General features: G+C 45.3%; 1 pseudogene; it reads right to left on the bottom strand.

The window, feature by feature from the left end:
* Positions 1-1,373: 1,373 nt before the first annotated feature.
* LOC115128073 (uncharacterized) lies at positions 1,374-8,971 on the bottom strand (annotated as a pseudogene).
* Between the last annotated feature and the right edge of the window lie 8,785 nt (positions 8,972-17,756).

Genomic DNA, 17,756 nt, shown 5'->3' with positions numbered 1-17,756 from the left:
ACAACCAGGTGAGGGGAGTTCTAACTAATCAATGAAGACAACCAGGTGAGGGGAGTTCCTAACTAATCAATGAAGACAACCAGGTGAGGGGAGTTCCTAACTAATCAATGAAGACAACCAGGTGAGGGGAGTTCCTAACTAATCAATGAAGACAACCAGGTGAGGGAGTTCCTAACTAATCAATGAAGACAACCAGGTGAGGGGAGTTCCTAACTAATCAATGAAGACAACCAGGTGAGGGGAGTTCCTAACTAATCAATGAAGACAACCAGGTGAGGGGAGTTCCTAACTAATCAATGAAGACAACCAGGTGAGGGGAGTTCCTAACTAATCAATGAAGACAACCAGGTGAGGGAGTTCCTAACTAATCAATGAAGACAAGCAGGTGAGGGGAGTTCCTAACTAAATCAATGAAGACAACCAGGTGAGGGGAGTTTCTAACTAATCAATGAAGACAACCAGGTGAGGGAGTTCCTAACTAAATCAATGAAGACAACCAGGTGAGGGGAGTTCTAACTAATCAATGAAGACAACCAGGTGAGGGGAGTTCCTAACTAATCAATGAAGACAACCAGGTGAGGGGAGTTCCTAACTAATCAATGAAGACAACCAGGTGAGGGGAGTTCCTAACTAATCAATTAAGACAACCAGCTGAGGGGAGTTCCTAACTAATCAATGAAGACAACCAGGTGAGGGGAGTTCCTAACTAATCAATGAAGACAACCAGGTGAGGGGAGTTCTAACTAATCAATGAAGACCTAGACAACCAGGTGAGGGAGTTCCTAACTAATCAATGAAGACAACCAGCTGAGGGGAGTTCCTAACTAATCAATGAAGACAACCAGGTGAGGGGAGTTCCTAACTAATCAATGAAGACAACCAGGTGAGGGGAGTTCCTAACTAATCAATGAAGACAACCAGGTGAGGGGAGTTCTAACTAATCAATGAAGACCTAGACAACCAGGTGAGGGGAGTTCCTAACTAATCAATGAAGACAACCAGGTGAGGGGAGTTCTAACTAAATCAATGAAGACAACCAGGTGAGGGGAGTTCCTAACTAATCAATGAAGACCTAGACAACCAGGTGAGGGGAGTTCCTAACTAATCAATGAAGACAACCAGCTGAGGGGAGTTCCTAACTAATCAATGAAGACAACCAGGTGAGGGAGTTCCTAACTAATCAATGAAGACAACCAGGTGAGGGGAGTTCCTAACTAATCAATGAAGACAACCAGGTGAGGGGAGTTCCTAACTAATCAATCAAGTACAAAAGAGAAGCAAAAACGTTTAGACACTCGGTCCTCCTGGGAATTGAGCTTGTCAATTGACAGGACAATAATCTAGATATAATCCCAGGAACTCCCACTACGCACTTTGTTGTGTTTTGGAGCACCAGGTGGTCCGACTCAAGTAATACACATCTGGTTCCTCTTAGGTCACTCCACCTGCTTCTCCTCCTCCTCCTGCTGCTGCTGGCTTCCTCCTACCGGAACCTCCTTACCTGGCTGCCCGGACCCCTTCTCGGAGCTCCCGTAGTCCCGACCGTCCCTACTACCCTGTCGTCCCCACCGGCTCCTGCTCCATGGGAACCGACAGAAGAGATGGGAGAGACCCTCCTCTGGCCTGGCTGCTGGAGGGACCTGAAGAAGGGGTAGAAGTAGCCAGATCCAGCCTCCGACAGGCCCCTCTCAGAGGGCCGTTGTCCCCAAGAGGGTCTCTGGGAGGGGAGCAGGGTTTGGGGGACGAGGGGGCCCCAGCTCTCCGGGGCGAAGTCCTCAGGGTGTATTGGTGTTCGTGGGGTTGGGTGAAAGACGGGGCGAAGTGCCGAAACAGAAGGGGTCTCTGAGGGGGTCTGGGGGCTAGCAAAGGCATGGTGGATTCTCCTGAGTTGTTGATGTTGTTGTTTGGGATGTTGTGGTTTACGTTGATGATACTGATGGCAACAGCATCCTGCACCAGTGGCCAACCATTACTTCTCCCGTTGGTACTCTCCTCCTCCTCCTCTTCCTCCTCCTCCTCGGTCGCTGTCACTTCCTCCCTCCTGACACACCGAGTCCCCCCACTACATCCAACTCCACTTCCTCCTCCTGACTGACAGATGTGGGGTGGAGGAGTCCTCTTCAAAGGAGGCCAGAGGAGGAGCAGAATACTCCCCAGAGTCCCCTAACCTCCTCCTCCTGCACAGGATCACAGTTTCTACAAGGCACTATGGGGTCTGGGGGCGAGGGCAGGGCGCCCCCATCTGGCTGCCGTTCAGCAGTGTGAGACTGGGACCTGGGCAGCTGGTGTTAACGGGCAGTGCTGGCACCCGGGGATTGTCTGAGCGTCAAAGCTACTGCTGGTCTGTCCCAGCCCAGTAGAGGATTTATGGGAGTTCGAGTTCTGGGGGCGGAACAGAGGAATTATGGGAAATGGAGTTCAGGGGCTGCTGAGCATGGCCGTCGCTCTCCAATATGGTCAGCCGCTGTCCTCCTCCTCCTCCTCCTCCTCACCTTCCTCTTTGTTGACGTTCTGTGGAGAAGAGGAAGAGGGTGCGGTGCAGATTAGGTTGAGCGGGTCACCCTCTTCCCTGTTCTCCTTGACAGTCGCTGGGGGTGCAGGAGGATGGGGGGTGCAGGAGGATGGGGGATGCAGGAGGATGGGGGATGTCAGGTTTGGCGGGTGCAGAAGAGGGTCGTCCTCGGGGACCTGCGACTCCCCGTGACGGGGAACACCGTTGGCCCTTTTGAGGAGCAGAGAAGCATCTCTCCCACCAGCCCCCGACGTCTCCTTCCCCCTCCTCACAGTTCTCAGCCTGGTCCAAACCCCCACACCCATCACTCTCTCTCTGAGCAGGACAGTCCCCTCTTCCTGGGGCTCGGCCATGTCTCCCTGTCCACTGAGGAGGCCTTGTGGTGGGTTACCTTTCCTGGTGACCCCCAGGCTTGAGCTCCCAGCCTGGGCGTCCTGTCTCTTCTTGGGGGAGCGAGGAGCCCTGCTGCTGGGGAGCGGTGACCCCTGAACCTCCTCCGGCTGGGCGACACTGCGGTTCCTGAGGGTTCGGCCACAGAGTTCTCGTCCAATCCATTGAGCCCCGACCGATGACCTTGTGACGCGTGAGGAACGTGACGGGCCATGCTACGGAGGGGACTACTGACGTCTCATTGTGCTGCTCAGTCACCTGCTGCAGAATGGGGTACCTGGAGGAGACAGAGGGGTTATAAGGCTTTGTAAAGCGAGGATACATTTGGCTTCATAAAGGCTTCATAAGGGATACATTAGAAGCTTCATAAGGGATACATTAGGCTTCATAAGGGATACATTAGGCTTCATAAAGGCTACATTAGGCTTCATAAAGGGATACATAAGGCTTCATAAGGGATACATTAGGCTTCATAAGGGATACATTAGGCTTCATAAAGGGATACATTAGGCTTCATAAGGGATACATAAGGCTTCATAAAGGGATACATTAGGCTTCATAAAGGCTACATTAGGCTTCATAATGGATACATTAGGCTTCATAAAGGGATGCATTAGGCTTCATAAGGGATACATAAGGCTCATAAAGGCCACATTAGGCTTCATAAGGGATACATTAGGCTTCATAAAGAGATACATTAGGGCTTCATAAGGGGATACATTAGGCTTCATAAGGGATACATTAGGCTTCATAAGGGATACATAAGGCTTCATAAAGACTACATTAGGCTTCATAAGGGATACATTAGGCTTCATAAGGGATACATTAAGCTTCATAAAGGCTGTTAGGCTTCATAAGGGATACATAAGGCTTCACATTATTCACCTGAGCTTAAGTCGTACAGGAAACTGACTTAAGAGACTAGCATCTTCATAAGCAAAACACACAACACCTCTTGTAGGGAAATCCTGCTTCTATGCCGACAATGAGGCTAATGAACCAATCAGACTGAGTGTTGGGAAATTCTGCTGGGAGCTGACCTGGATCTTTTCATCTAGTGCTGGATCAAAAGAAACGGCTGGACTTTTCAAACATCAGCCCGGCTTGATGCTCGGCTGTGTTGTTCTGTGTCGGTCTGTGGATTGAAGGAGACTGCAGTACAAGTCTCCCGTCACAAATGGCACCCTATTCCCTATGTAGGGCCATCTTTTACAATTGTAAAAGGGCCATCGGGCTCTGGTCAAAAGTAGTGCACTATGTAGGGAATAGAGGTTTTAGGTGTCTGGTCTAAGAGTAGTGCACTATGGGAATAGGGTTCCATAGGTGTCTGGTCTAAAGTAGTGCACTATGTAGGGAATAGGGTTCCATAGGTGTCTGGTCTAAAGTAGTGCACTATGTAGGAATAGGGTTCCATAGGACTCTGGTCTAAAGTAGTGCACTATGTAGGGAATAGGGTTCCATAGGGCTCTGGTCTAAAGTAGTGCACTATGTAGGGAATAGGGCCCCATAGGACTCTGGTCTAAAGTAGTGCACTATGTAGGGAATAGGGCCCATAGGACTCTGGTCTAAAGTAGTGCACTATGTAGGGAATAGGGCCCCATAGGACTCTGGTCTAAAGTAGTGCACTATGTAGAAATAGGGTTTCCATAGGGCTCTGGTCTAAGTAGTGCACTATAGGGAATAGGGTGGTATTTGGGACAACCTAATCTCTGGTCAAGACCTGGGATTCGCATAGTACCCTGAATAAAAATATTAACAATTTCAAAGAGAAAACCATAGAATTACATAGGCATTTAAAAGTGCAAAATATATACATACACATTTTATATAGAAATTCTAATAGTTAAGCTAATTTCAGTTTGTGACAAAACAAGCAATGCTGAGAATCATTGAACCATTTAAACCACAGAGAATCATTGTACCATCTAAAACCACAGAGAATCATTGAACCATTTAAACCACAGAGAATCATTGAACCATTTAAACCACAGAGAATCATTGAACCATTTAAACCACAGAGAATCATTGAACCATTTAAACCACAGAGAATCATTGAACCATCTAAACCACAGAGAATCATTGAACCATCTAAACCACTGAGAATCATTGAACCATTTAAACCACAGAGAATCATTGAACCATCTAAACCACTGAGAATCATTGAACCATCTAAACCACTGAGAATCATTGAACCATCTAAACCACTGAGAATCATTGAACCATTTAAACCACAGAGAATCATTGAACCATCTAAACCACTGAGAATCATTTTGAGGCAGTGTTAGATGATAATTTACACTAAATCCTCCCTTGAGGCAGTGTTAGATTATAATTTACACTAAATCCTCCCTTGAGGCAGTGTTAGATTATAATTTACACTAAATCCTCCTTGAGGCAGTGTTACAGATTATAATTTTACACTAAATCCCTCCCTTGAGGCAGTGTTAGATGATAATTTACACTAAATCCTCCCTTGAGGCAGTGTTAGATTATAATTTACACTAAATCCTCCTTGAGGCAGTGTTAGATTATAATTTACACTAAATCCTCCCCTTGAGGCAGTGTTAGATGATAATTTACACTAAATCCTCCTTGAGGCAGTGTTAGATTATAATTTACACCAAAATCCTCCCTTGAGGCAGTGTTAGATGATAATTTACACTAAATCCTCCCTTGAGGCAGTGTTAGATTATAATTTACACTAAATCCTCCCCTTAGGCAGTGTTACAGATTATAATTTACACTGAACAAAAATATAAAGCATAACAAGCAACAATTTCAAGGATTTTACTGAGTTACATTTCATTTAATGAAAATCAGTCAATTTAAATAAATTAAGCCTAATATATGGATGTCACATGACTAGAATACAGATATGCAAATGTTGTTCAAAAGATACCTGAAGAAAAGATACCTGAAGAAAAGATACCTGAAGAAAAGAGGTAGGGACGTGGGTAGGAAAACCAGTCAGTATCTGGTGTGGATCAGAACCAGTCAGTATCTGGGTGGATCAGAACCAGTCAGTATCTGGTGTGGATCAGAACCAGTCAGTATCTGGTGTGGATCAGAACCAGTCAGTATCTGTGTGGATCAAAACCAGTCAGTATCTGGTGTGGATCAGAACCAGTCAGTATCTGGTGTGGATCAGAACCAGTCCGTATCTGGTGTGGATCAAAAACCAGTCAGTATCTGGTGTGGATCAAAACCAGTCAGTATCTGGTGTGGATCAAAACCAGTCAGTATCTGGTGTGGATCAGAACCAGTCAGTATCTGGTGTGGATCAGAACCAGTCAGTATCTGGTGGATCAGAACCAGTCAGTATCTGGTGTGGATCAGAACCAGTCAGTATCTGGTGTGGATCAAAACCAGTCAGTATCTGGTGTGGATCCAGAACCAGTCATCTGGTGTGGATCAGAACCAGTCAATCTGGTGGATCTAAAACCAGTCAGTATCAATGGAGTGGATCAAAACCAGTCAGTATCTGGTGTGGATCAAAACCAGTCAGTATCTGGTGTGGATCAGAACCAGTCAGTATCTGGTTGTGGATCAGAACCAGTCAGTATCTGGTGGGATCAAAACCAGTCAATCTGGTGTGGATCAGAACCAGTCGGTATCTAGTGTGGATCAGAACCAGTCAGTATCTGGTGTGGATCAGAACCAGTCAGTATCTGGTGTGGATCAGAACCAGTCAGTATCTGGTGTGGATCAGAACCAGTCAGTATCTGGTGTGGATCAGAACCAGTCAGTATCTGGTGTGGATCAGAACCAGTCAGTATCTGGTGTGACCACCATTTGCCTCGTGCAGCGCGACATCTCCTTCACACATACAGTGCAGGAAGTATTTACACCCCCTTGATGTCGTCACATTTGCCACAAATATGTTTTCCCCTCATCAATCTACACACAGTACCCATGACAAAGAAAAAAACAGTTTTGTTCATTTTTACAAAGTTGTTAAGATAAAACTCAACTATCACATAAGTATTCAGACCCTTTACCCAGTACTTTGTTGAAGCACTTTTGGCAGGGATTACAGCCTCATGTCTTCTTGGGTATGACGTTACAAGCTTGGAACACGTGTATTTGAGGAGTTTCTCCCATTCTTCTCTGCAGATCCTTTGTCAGGTTGGATGGGGAGTCGCTGAACAGCTATTTTAAGGTCTCTCCAGGGATGTTCGATCAGGCTCAAGTGCTGGGTCTGGCTGGGCCACTCAAGGACATTCAAAGACTTGTCACGAAGCCACTCCTGTGTCATCTTGGCTGTATGTTTAGGGTTGTTGTCCTGTTGAAAGGTGAACCTTCGCCCCAGTCTGAGGTCCTGAGCAGGTTTTCAGCACTAATCTCTCTGTACTTTACTCCGTTCATCTTTCCCTCAATCCTGACTAGTCTCCCAGTCCCTGAAAAACATCCCCCACAGCATCCACCACCAGGCGTGACACTTGGCATTTAGGCCAAAGAGTTCGATCTCAGTATCAGACCAGAGAATCTTGTCCTTTAGGTGCCTTCTGGCAAACTCCAAGCAGGCTGTCATGTTCCTTTTACTGAGGAGTGGCTTCATCTAGCCTCTACACAAAGGCCTGATTGGTGGAGTGCTGCAGAGATGGGAGAACCTTCCAGAAAGGCTGTCATGTGCTTTTTACTGAGTGGCTTCTGGAATGTTCTCTTTTTCTCCACAGAGGGACCTGGGCTTTTATCAGAGTGAACATTGGGTTATTGGTCACCTCCTGACCAAGGCCCTTCTTCACCCGATTGTTCAGGTTGGCCGGACAGCCAGCTCTAGGAAGAGTCTTGGTGGATCCAAACTTCTTCCATTTAAGGATGATGGAGGCCACTGTGCTCTTGGGGACCTTCAATGCTGCAGACATTTGTTGGTACCTTTTCCCAGATCTGTGCCTCGACACAATCCTGTCTGGGAGCTCTACGGACAATTCCTTCGACCTCATGGCTTGGTTTTGCTCTGACAGTCACTGTCAACTGTGGGACCTTATATAGACAGGTGTGTGCCTTTCCAAATCATGTCCAATCAATTGAATTTACCACAGGTGGACTCCAATCAAGTTGTAGTAACATCTCAGGAATGATCAACGGAAACAGGATGCACCTGAGCTCAATTTAGTCTCATAGCAAAGGGTTTGAATACTTATGTAAATAAGGTATTTAAGTTTATTTTATTTTTTGTAAACATTTCTAAACGTGTTTTCACTTTTTTGTCATTAATTTAAAAATAAGGCTGTAAAAAATGTGAAAAAGTCAAGGGGTCTGAATAGCACCGAGCTCCGTGGTTGATCAGGTTTGGCTTATAATTATGGCCTGTGGAATGTTGTCCTGTTGATTGTGGGAATGTTGTCCCTCCTCTTCATTGGCTGTGTGAAGTTGCTGGATATTGACGGGAACTGGAACACGCTGTCGTCCACGTCGAGCCAGAGCATCCCAAACATGCTCAATGGGTGACATGTCTGAGTATGCAGGCCATGGAAGAACTGGGACATGTTCAGCTTCCAGGAATTGTGTCCAGATCCTTGTGACATGGGGCCGTGTATTATCATGCTGAAACATGAGGTGATGCGGTGGATGAATGGCACAGCGATGGGCCTCAGGATCTCTGTGCATTCAAATTGTCGTAATAAAATGCAATACCATAACCCCACCATGGGACTCTGTTCTGCGTTGGCGTCAGCAAACTGCTAATCCACAAGACGCCTTCTGCCACGGTACAGTTGAAACCAGGATTCATCTGTGAAAAGCACCCTTCTGCAGCGTGCAGCGTCCATCGAAGGTACAGTTGAAACCAGGATTCCTCCGTGAAAAGCACCCTTCTGCAGCGTGCCAGCATCCATCGAAGGTACAGTTGAAACCAGGATTCATCTGTGAAAAGCACCCTTCTGCAGCGTGCCAGCGTCCATCGAAGGTACAGTTGAAACCAGGATTCCTCCCGTGAAAAGCACCCTTCTGCACCGTGCCAGCGTCCATCGAAGGACAGTTGAAACTTACAGGATTCATCTGTGAAAAGCACCTCTTCTGCAGCGTGCCAGCGTCCACATCGAAGGTACAGTTGAAACCAGGATTCATCTGTGAAAAGCACCCTTCTGCAGCGTGCCAGCGTCCATCGCCAGCGTACCCAGTTGGAAACCAGGATTCATCTGTGAAAAGCACCCTTCTGCAGCGTGCCAGCGTCCATCGAAGGCAGCTTCGACACAGAACTGCAGTCAGGTCAAGACCTTGGTGAGGACAACACAGATGCAGATGAGTTTCCCCGAGAAGTTTTATGCAGAAATTATTTAGGTTGTGCAAACCAACAGTTTCATCAGCTGTCCTGGTGGCTGGTCTCAGACCATCCCAGTTTCATCAGCTGTCTGGGTGGCTGGTCTCAGAGGATCCCACAGTTTCATCAGCTGTCTGGGTGGCTGGTGTCAGAGGATCCACAGTTTCATCAGCTGTCTGGGTGGCTGGTGTCAGACCATCCCACAGTTTCATCAGCTGTCTGGGTGGCTGGTCTCAGAGGATCCCCACAGTTTCATCAGCTGTCTGGGTGGCTGGTCTCAGACCATCCTGCAGTTTCATCAGCTGTCTGGGAGGCTGGTCTCAGACGATCCCACAGTTTCATCAGCTCTCTGGGAGGCTGGTCTCAGACCATCCCACAGTTTCATCAGCTGTCTGGGAGGCTGGTCTCAGACCATCCCACAGTTTCATCAGCTGTCTGGGAGGCTGGTCTCAAACCATCCCACAGTTTCATCAGCTGTCCTGGTGGCTGGTCTCAGACCATCCCAGTTTCATCAGCTGTCCTGGTGGCTGGTCTCAGACCATCCCACAGTTTCATCAGCTGTCCTGGTGGCTGGTCTCAGACCATCCCACAGTTTCATCAGCTGTCCTGGTGGCTGTTCTCAGACCATCCCAGTTTCATCAGCTGTCCTGGTGGCTGGTCTCAGACCATCCCACAGTTTCATCAGCTGTCCTGGTGGCTGGTCTCAGACCATCCCACAGTTTCATCAGCTGTCCTGGTGGCTGGTCTCAGACCATCCCACAGTTTCATCAGCTGTCTGGGTGGCTGGTCTCAGACCATCCCACAGTTTCATCAGCTGTCTGGGTGGCTGTTCTCAGATGCTCCCGCAGGTGAAGAAGCAGGAAGTGGAGGTCCTGGACTGGTTACATGTAGTCTGTGGATGTGAGGCCGGTTTAAAACGACGATGGAGGCGGCTTATGGTAGATAAACTAACATTCAATTGTCTCGGCAATAGGGCCTCATTGTGCCCTCTGGTGGACATTCCTGCAGTCAGCATGCCAACTGAACACTTCCTTAAAACTGGAGACATCTATGGTGTTGTGTGACAAAACTGCACATTTTAGAATGGCCTTTTATGGTCCCCAGCACAAGGTGCACCTGTGTAATGATCATGCTGTTTAATCAGCTTCTTGATAATCCATCCTCCTTACAGGTGTGGCATATCTTGGCAGAGAAATGCTCACTAACAGGGATGTAAACAAATTTGTGCACAGAATTGAGAAAAATCATCTTTTTTGTCTGTAACATTTCTGGGATCTTTTATTTCAGCTCATGTAACACGAGACCAACACTTGTTATGTTGCGTTTATATTTTTTGTTCAGTGTAACTTTGTTTGCCTAGACAATAATTAACAGATTGGTGTAATCTGGTGTGCAATGCTAGGGCAAACACTCAAATGTGCACCCCTGTGAGTCCCCAGAACTAGGACGAGACAAATATAAGGCTGTGTTTGACAGGGAGATGTAGACTGGTATCAAGGGATCTCTAACTACGGCCACTTGCTCCTGACCAAGGAGGATGTTTTTTTCCCCCCTTACTTTTCTAAAACAAAACGGATGTTTGTCCGACCTTCTGATTGCAGATCTTATCAGAGATACCAGAGTGTAAAAACTGATCTGAGACGGTGGTGAAAGGGCTAATTGGTGGGATAATTGGTGGGCTAATTGGTGGGCTGTAACTGGTGGGCTGGAACTGGTGGGCTGGAACTGGTGGGCTGGAACTGGTGGGCTGTAACTGGTGGGCTGTAACTGGTGGGCTGTAACTGTTGGGCTGTAATTGGGTGGTTGTAACTGGTGGGCTAATTGGTGGGCTGTAATTGGGTGGTTGTAACTGGTGGGCTGTAACTGGTGGGCTGGAACTGGTGGGCTGGAACTGGTGGGCTGGAACTGGTGGGCTGGAACTGGTGGGCTGGAACTGGTGGGCTGTAATTGGGTGGTTGTAACTGGTGGGCTAATTGGTGGGCTGTAATTGGGTGGTTGTAACTGGTGGGCTGTAACTGGTGGGCTGGAACTGGTGGGCTGGAACTGGTGGGCTGGAACTGGTGGGCTGGAACTGGTGGGCTGGAACTGGTGGGCTGTAATTGGGTGGTTGTAACTGGTGGGCTAATTGGTGGTCTGTAACTGGTGGGCTGTAACTGGGTGGTTGTAACTGGTGGGCTAATTGGTGGGCTGTAATTGGGTGGTTGTAACTGGTGGGCTGTAACTGGTGGGCTGTAACTGAACTAAACGACTACCGCCCGTAGCACTCACTTCCGTCATCATGAAGTGCTTTGAGAGACTAGTCAGGACCATATCACCTCCCACCCTACCTGACACCTAGACCCACTCCAATTTGCTTACCGCCCCAATAGATCCACAGACGATGCAATCGCCATCACACTGCCCGACCCCATCTGGACAAGAGGAATACCTATGTAAGAATGCTGTTCATTGACTACAGCTCAGCATTCAACACCATAGTACCCCCCCAAGCTCATCATTAAGCTCGAGGCCCTGGTTCTGAACCCCACCCTGAGCAACTGGGTCCTGGACTTCCTGATGGGCCGCCCCCAGGTGGTGAAGGTAGGAAACAACATCTCCACCCCGCTGATCCTCAACACTGGGGCCCCACAAGGGTGCGTTCTCAGCCCTCTCCTGTACTCCCTGTTCACCCACGATTGCGTGGCCAAGCACGCCTCCAACTCAAATCATCAAGTTCGCAGACGACACTACAGTGAGATGCTTGATTACCAACAACGACGAGACGGCCTACAGGGAGGAGGTGAGGGCCCTCGGAGTGTGGTGTCAGGAAAATAACCTCACACTCAACGTCAACAAAACAAAGGAGATGATTGTTCTGCCTTATTATTATTCGACCATGCTGGTCATTTATGAACATTTGAACATCTTGGTCATGTTCTGTTATAATCTCTACCCGGCACAGCCAGAAGGGACTGGCCACCCCACATAGCCTGGTTCCTCTCAGGTTTCTTCCTAGGTTTTGGCCTTTCTAGGGAGTTTTTCCTAGCCACCGTGCTTTTACACCTGCATTGTTTGCTGTTTGGGGTTTTAGGCTGGGTTTCTGTACAGCACTTTGAGATATCAGCTGATGTACGAAGGGCTATATAAATAAATTTGATTTGATTTGATGATTGTGGACTTCAGGAAACAGGACAGTAGTGGAGAAGGTGGAAAGTTAAGTTCCTCGGCGTACACATCAACGACAAACTGAATTAGTCCACCCACACAGACAGTGTGATGAAGAAGGCGCAAACCATGTGTATGTGACCATTACCATCTGCTAACCATGTGTATGTGACCAATAACATCTGCTAACCATGTGACCAATAACATCTGCCAACCATGTGTATGTGACCAATAACATCTGCTACCCATGTGTATGTGACCAATAACATCTGCTAACCATGTGTATGTGACCATTAACATCTGCTAACCATGTGTATGTAACCAATAACATCTGCTAACCATGTGACCATTAACATCTGCTAACCATGTGACCATTAACATCTGCTAACCATGTGTATGTGACCAATAACATCTACTAACCATGTGTATGTGACCAATAACATCTGCCAACCATGTGTATGTGACCAATAACATCTGCTAACCATGTGTAACATCTGACCATTAACATCTGCTAACCATGTGACCAATAACATCTGTGACCAATAACATCTGCCAACCATGTGACCAATAACATCTGCCAACCATGTGACCAATAACATCTGCCAACCATGTGACCAATAACATCTGCTAACCATGTGACCAATAACATCTGCTAACCATGTGTATGTGACCAATAACATCTGCCAATCATGTGACCAATAACATCTACTAACCATGTGACCAATAACATCTGCTAACCATGTGACCAATAACATCTGCTAACCATGTGACCAATAACATCTGCTAACCAAGTGACCAATAACATCTGCTAACCATGTGACCAATAACATCTGCTAACCATGTGACAAATAACATCTGCTAACCATGTGACCAATAACATCTGCTAACCATGTGACCAATAACATCTGCTAACCATGTGTATGTGACCAATAACATCTGCTAGCCATGTGTATGTGTCCAATAACATCTGCTAACCATGTGTATGTGACCAATAACATCTGCTAGCCATGTGTATGTGACCAATAACATCTGCTAACCATGTGTATGTGACCAATAACATCTGCTACCCATGTGTATGTGACCAATAACATCTGCTAGCCATGTGTATGTGACCAATAACATCTGCTAGCCATGTGTATGTGACCAATAACATCTGCTACCCATGTGTATGTAACCAATAACATATGCTAACCATGTGACCAATAACATCTGCTAACCATGTGACCAATAACATATGCTAACCATGTGTATCTGACCAAAAACATCTGCTAACCATGTGTATGTGACCAATAACACCTGCTAACCATGTGTGACCAATAACACCTGCTAACCATGTGACCAATAACATCGGCTAACCATGTGTATGTGACCAATAACATCTGCTAACCATGTGTATGTGACCAATAACATCTGCTAACCATGTGTATGTGACCAATAACATCTGCCAACCATGTGTATGTGACCATTAACATCTGCTAACCATGTGTATGTGACCAATAACATCTGCTAACCATGTGACCAATAACATCTGCTAACCATGTGACCAATAACATCTACTAACCATGTGTATGTGACCAATAACATCTGCTAACCATGTGACCAATAACATCTACTAACCATGTGTATGTGACCAATAACATCTGCTAACCATGTGTATGTGACCATTAACATCTGCTAACCATGTGTATGTGACCAATAACATCTGCCAACCATGTGTATGTGACCAATAACATCTGCTAACCATGTGTATGTGACCAATAACATCTGCTAACCATGTGTATGTGACCAATAACATCTACTAACCATGTGTATGTGACCAATAACATCTGCTAACCATGTGACCAATAACATCTACTAACCATGTGTATGTGACCAATAACATCTGCTAACCATGTGTATGGGACCATTAACATCTGCTAACCATGTGTATGTGACCAATAACATCTGCTAACCATGTGTATGTGACCAATAACATCTGCCAACCATGTGTATGTGACCAATAACATCTGCTAACCATGTGTATGTGACCAATAACATCTGCTAACCATGTGTATATGACCAATAACATCTGCCAACCATGTGACCAATAACATATGCTAACCATGTGACCAATAACATCTGCTAACCATGTGACCAATAACATCTACTAACCATGTGACCAATAACATCTGCCAACCATGTGTATGTGACCAATAACATCTGCTAACCATGTGTATGTGACCAATAACATCTGCTAACCATGTGTATGTGACCAATAACATCTGCTAACCATGTGTATGTGACCAATAACATCTGCTAACCATGTGACCAATAACATCTACTAACCATGTGACCAATAACATCTGCTAACCATGTGTATGTGACCAATAACATCTGCCAACCATGTGACCAATAACATCTACTAACCATGTGACCAATAACATATGCTAACCATGTGACCAATAACATCTGCTAACCATGTGACCAATAACATCTGCTAACCATGTGACCAATAACATCTGCTAACCATGTGACCAATAACATCTGCTAACCATGTGACCAATAACATCTGCTAACCATGTGTATGTGACCAATAACATCTGCTAACCATGTGTATGTGACCAATAACATCTGCCAACCATGTGTATGTGACCAATAACATCTGCCAACCATGTGTATGTGACCAATAACATCTGCCAACCATGTGTATGTGACCAATAACATCTGCTAACCATGTGTATGTGACCAATAACATCTGCTAACCATGTGTATGTGACCAATAACATCTGCTAACCATGTGTATGTGACCAATAACATCTGCTAACCATGTGTATATGACCAATAACATCTGCCAACCATGTGACCAATAACATCTACTAACCATGTGACCAATAACATCTGCTAACCATGTGACCAATAACATCTACTAACCATGTGACCAATAACATCTGCTAACCATGTGACCAATAACATCTGCTAACCATGTGACCAATAACATCTGCTAACCATGTGACCAATAACATCTGCTAACCATGTGACCAATAACATCTGCTAACCATGTGACCAATAACATCTGCTAGCCATGTGACCAATAACATCTGCTAACCATGTGACCAATAACATCTGCTAACCATGTGTATGTGACCAATAACATCTGCTAACCATGTGTATGTGACCAATAACATCTGCTAACCATGTGTATGTAACCAATAACATCTGCCAACCATGTGTATGTGACCAATAACATCTGCCAACCATGTGTATGTGACCAATAACATCTGCCAACCATGTGTATGTGACCAATAACATCTGCCAACCATGTGTATGTGACCAATAACATCTGCTAACCATGTGTATGTGACCAATAACATCTGCTAACCATGTGCTAAATGACTTAAATGTAAATGTGTATGTGACCAATAACACCTGCTAACCATGTGTATATGACCAATAACATCTGCCAACCATGTGACCAATAACATCTACTAACCATGTGACCAATAACATCTGCTAACCATGTGACCAATAACATCTGCTAACCATGTGACCAATAACATCTGCTAACCATGTGACCAATAACATCTACTAACCATGTGACCAATAACATCTGCTAACCATGTGACCAATAACATCTGCTAACCATGTGACCAATAACATCTGCTAACCATGTGACCAATAACATCTGCTAACCATGTGACCAATAACATCTGCTAACCATGTGACCAATAACATCTGCTAACCATGTGACCAATAACATCTGCTAGCCATGTGACCAATAACATCTACTAACCATGTGACCAATAACATCTGCTAACCATGTGTATGTGACCAATAACATCTGCTACCCATGTGTATGTAACCAATAACATCTGCTAACCATGTGACCAATAACATCTGCTAACCATGTGACCAATAACATATGCTAACCATGTGTATGTGACCAATAACACCTGCTAACCATGTGTATGTGACCAATAACACCTGCTAACCATGTGTGTGACCAATAACACCTGCTAACCATGTGACCAATAACATCTGCTAACCATGTGTATGTGACCAATAACATCTGCTAACCATGTGTATGTGACCAATAACATCTGCCAACCATGTGTATGTGACCAATAACATCTGCTAACCATGTGACCAATAACATCTGCTAACCATGTGACCAATAACATCTGCTAACCATGTGACCAATAACATCTGCTAACCATGTGACCAATAACATCTGCTAACCATGTGACCAATAACATCTGCTAACCATGTGTATGTGACCAATAACATCTGCCAACCATGTGACCAATAACATCTACTAACCATGTGACCAATAACATCTACTAACCATGTGACCAATAACATCTGCTAACCATGTGACCAATAACATCTGCTAACCATGTGACCAATAACATCTGCTAACCATGTGACCAATAACATCTACTAACCATGTGACCAATAACATCTACTAACCATGTGACCAATAACATCTGCTAACCATGTGACCAATAACATCTGCTAACCATGTGACCAATAACATCTGCTAACCATGTGACCAATAACATCTGCTAGCCATGTGTATGTGACCAATAACATCTGCTAGCCATGTGTATGTGACCAATAACATCTGCTAACCATGTGTATGTGACCAATAACACCTGCTAACCATGTGTGACCAATAACACCTGCTAACCATGTGACCAATAACATCTGCTAACCATGTGTATGTGACCAATAACATCTGCCAACCATGTGTATGTGACCAATAACATCTGCCAACCATGTGTATGTGACCAATAACATCTGCCAACCATGTGTATGTGACCAATAACATCTGCCAACCATGTGTATGTGACCAATAACATCTGCTAACCATGTGTATGTGACCAATAACATCTGCTAACCATGTGTATATGACCAATAACATCTGCCAACCATGTGACCAATAACATCTACTAACCATGTGACCAATAACATCTGCTAACCATGTGACCAATAACATCTGCTAACCATGTGTATGTGACCAATAACATCTGCCAACCATGTGACCAATAACATATACTAACCATGTGACCAATAACATATGCTAACCATGTGACCAATAACATCTGCTAACCATGTGACCAATAACATCTGCTAACCATGTGACCAATAACATCTGCTACCCATGTGTATGTGACCAATAACATCTGCCAACCATGTGTATGTGACCAATAACATCTGCTAACCATGTGTATGTGACCAATAACACATGCTACCCATGGGTATGTGACCAATAACATCTGCTAGCCATGTGTATGTGACCAATAACATCTGCTACCCATGTGTATGTAACCAATAACATCTGCTAACCATGTGACCAATAACATCTGCTAACCATGTGTATGTGACCAATAACATCTGCTAACCATGTGTATGTGACCAATAACATCTGCTAACCATGTGTATATGACCAATAACATCTGCCAACCATGT

This window comes from Oncorhynchus nerka, unplaced genomic scaffold (assembly GCF_034236695.1).
Source record: "Oncorhynchus nerka isolate Pitt River unplaced genomic scaffold, Oner_Uvic_2.0 unplaced_scaffold_3001, whole genome shotgun sequence".
NCBI lineage: Eukaryota > Metazoa > Chordata > Actinopteri > Salmoniformes > Salmonidae > Oncorhynchus > Oncorhynchus nerka.
The sequence above is the reverse complement of the archived record's forward strand: the minus strand, read 5'-3'. Positions and strand labels throughout refer to the sequence as shown.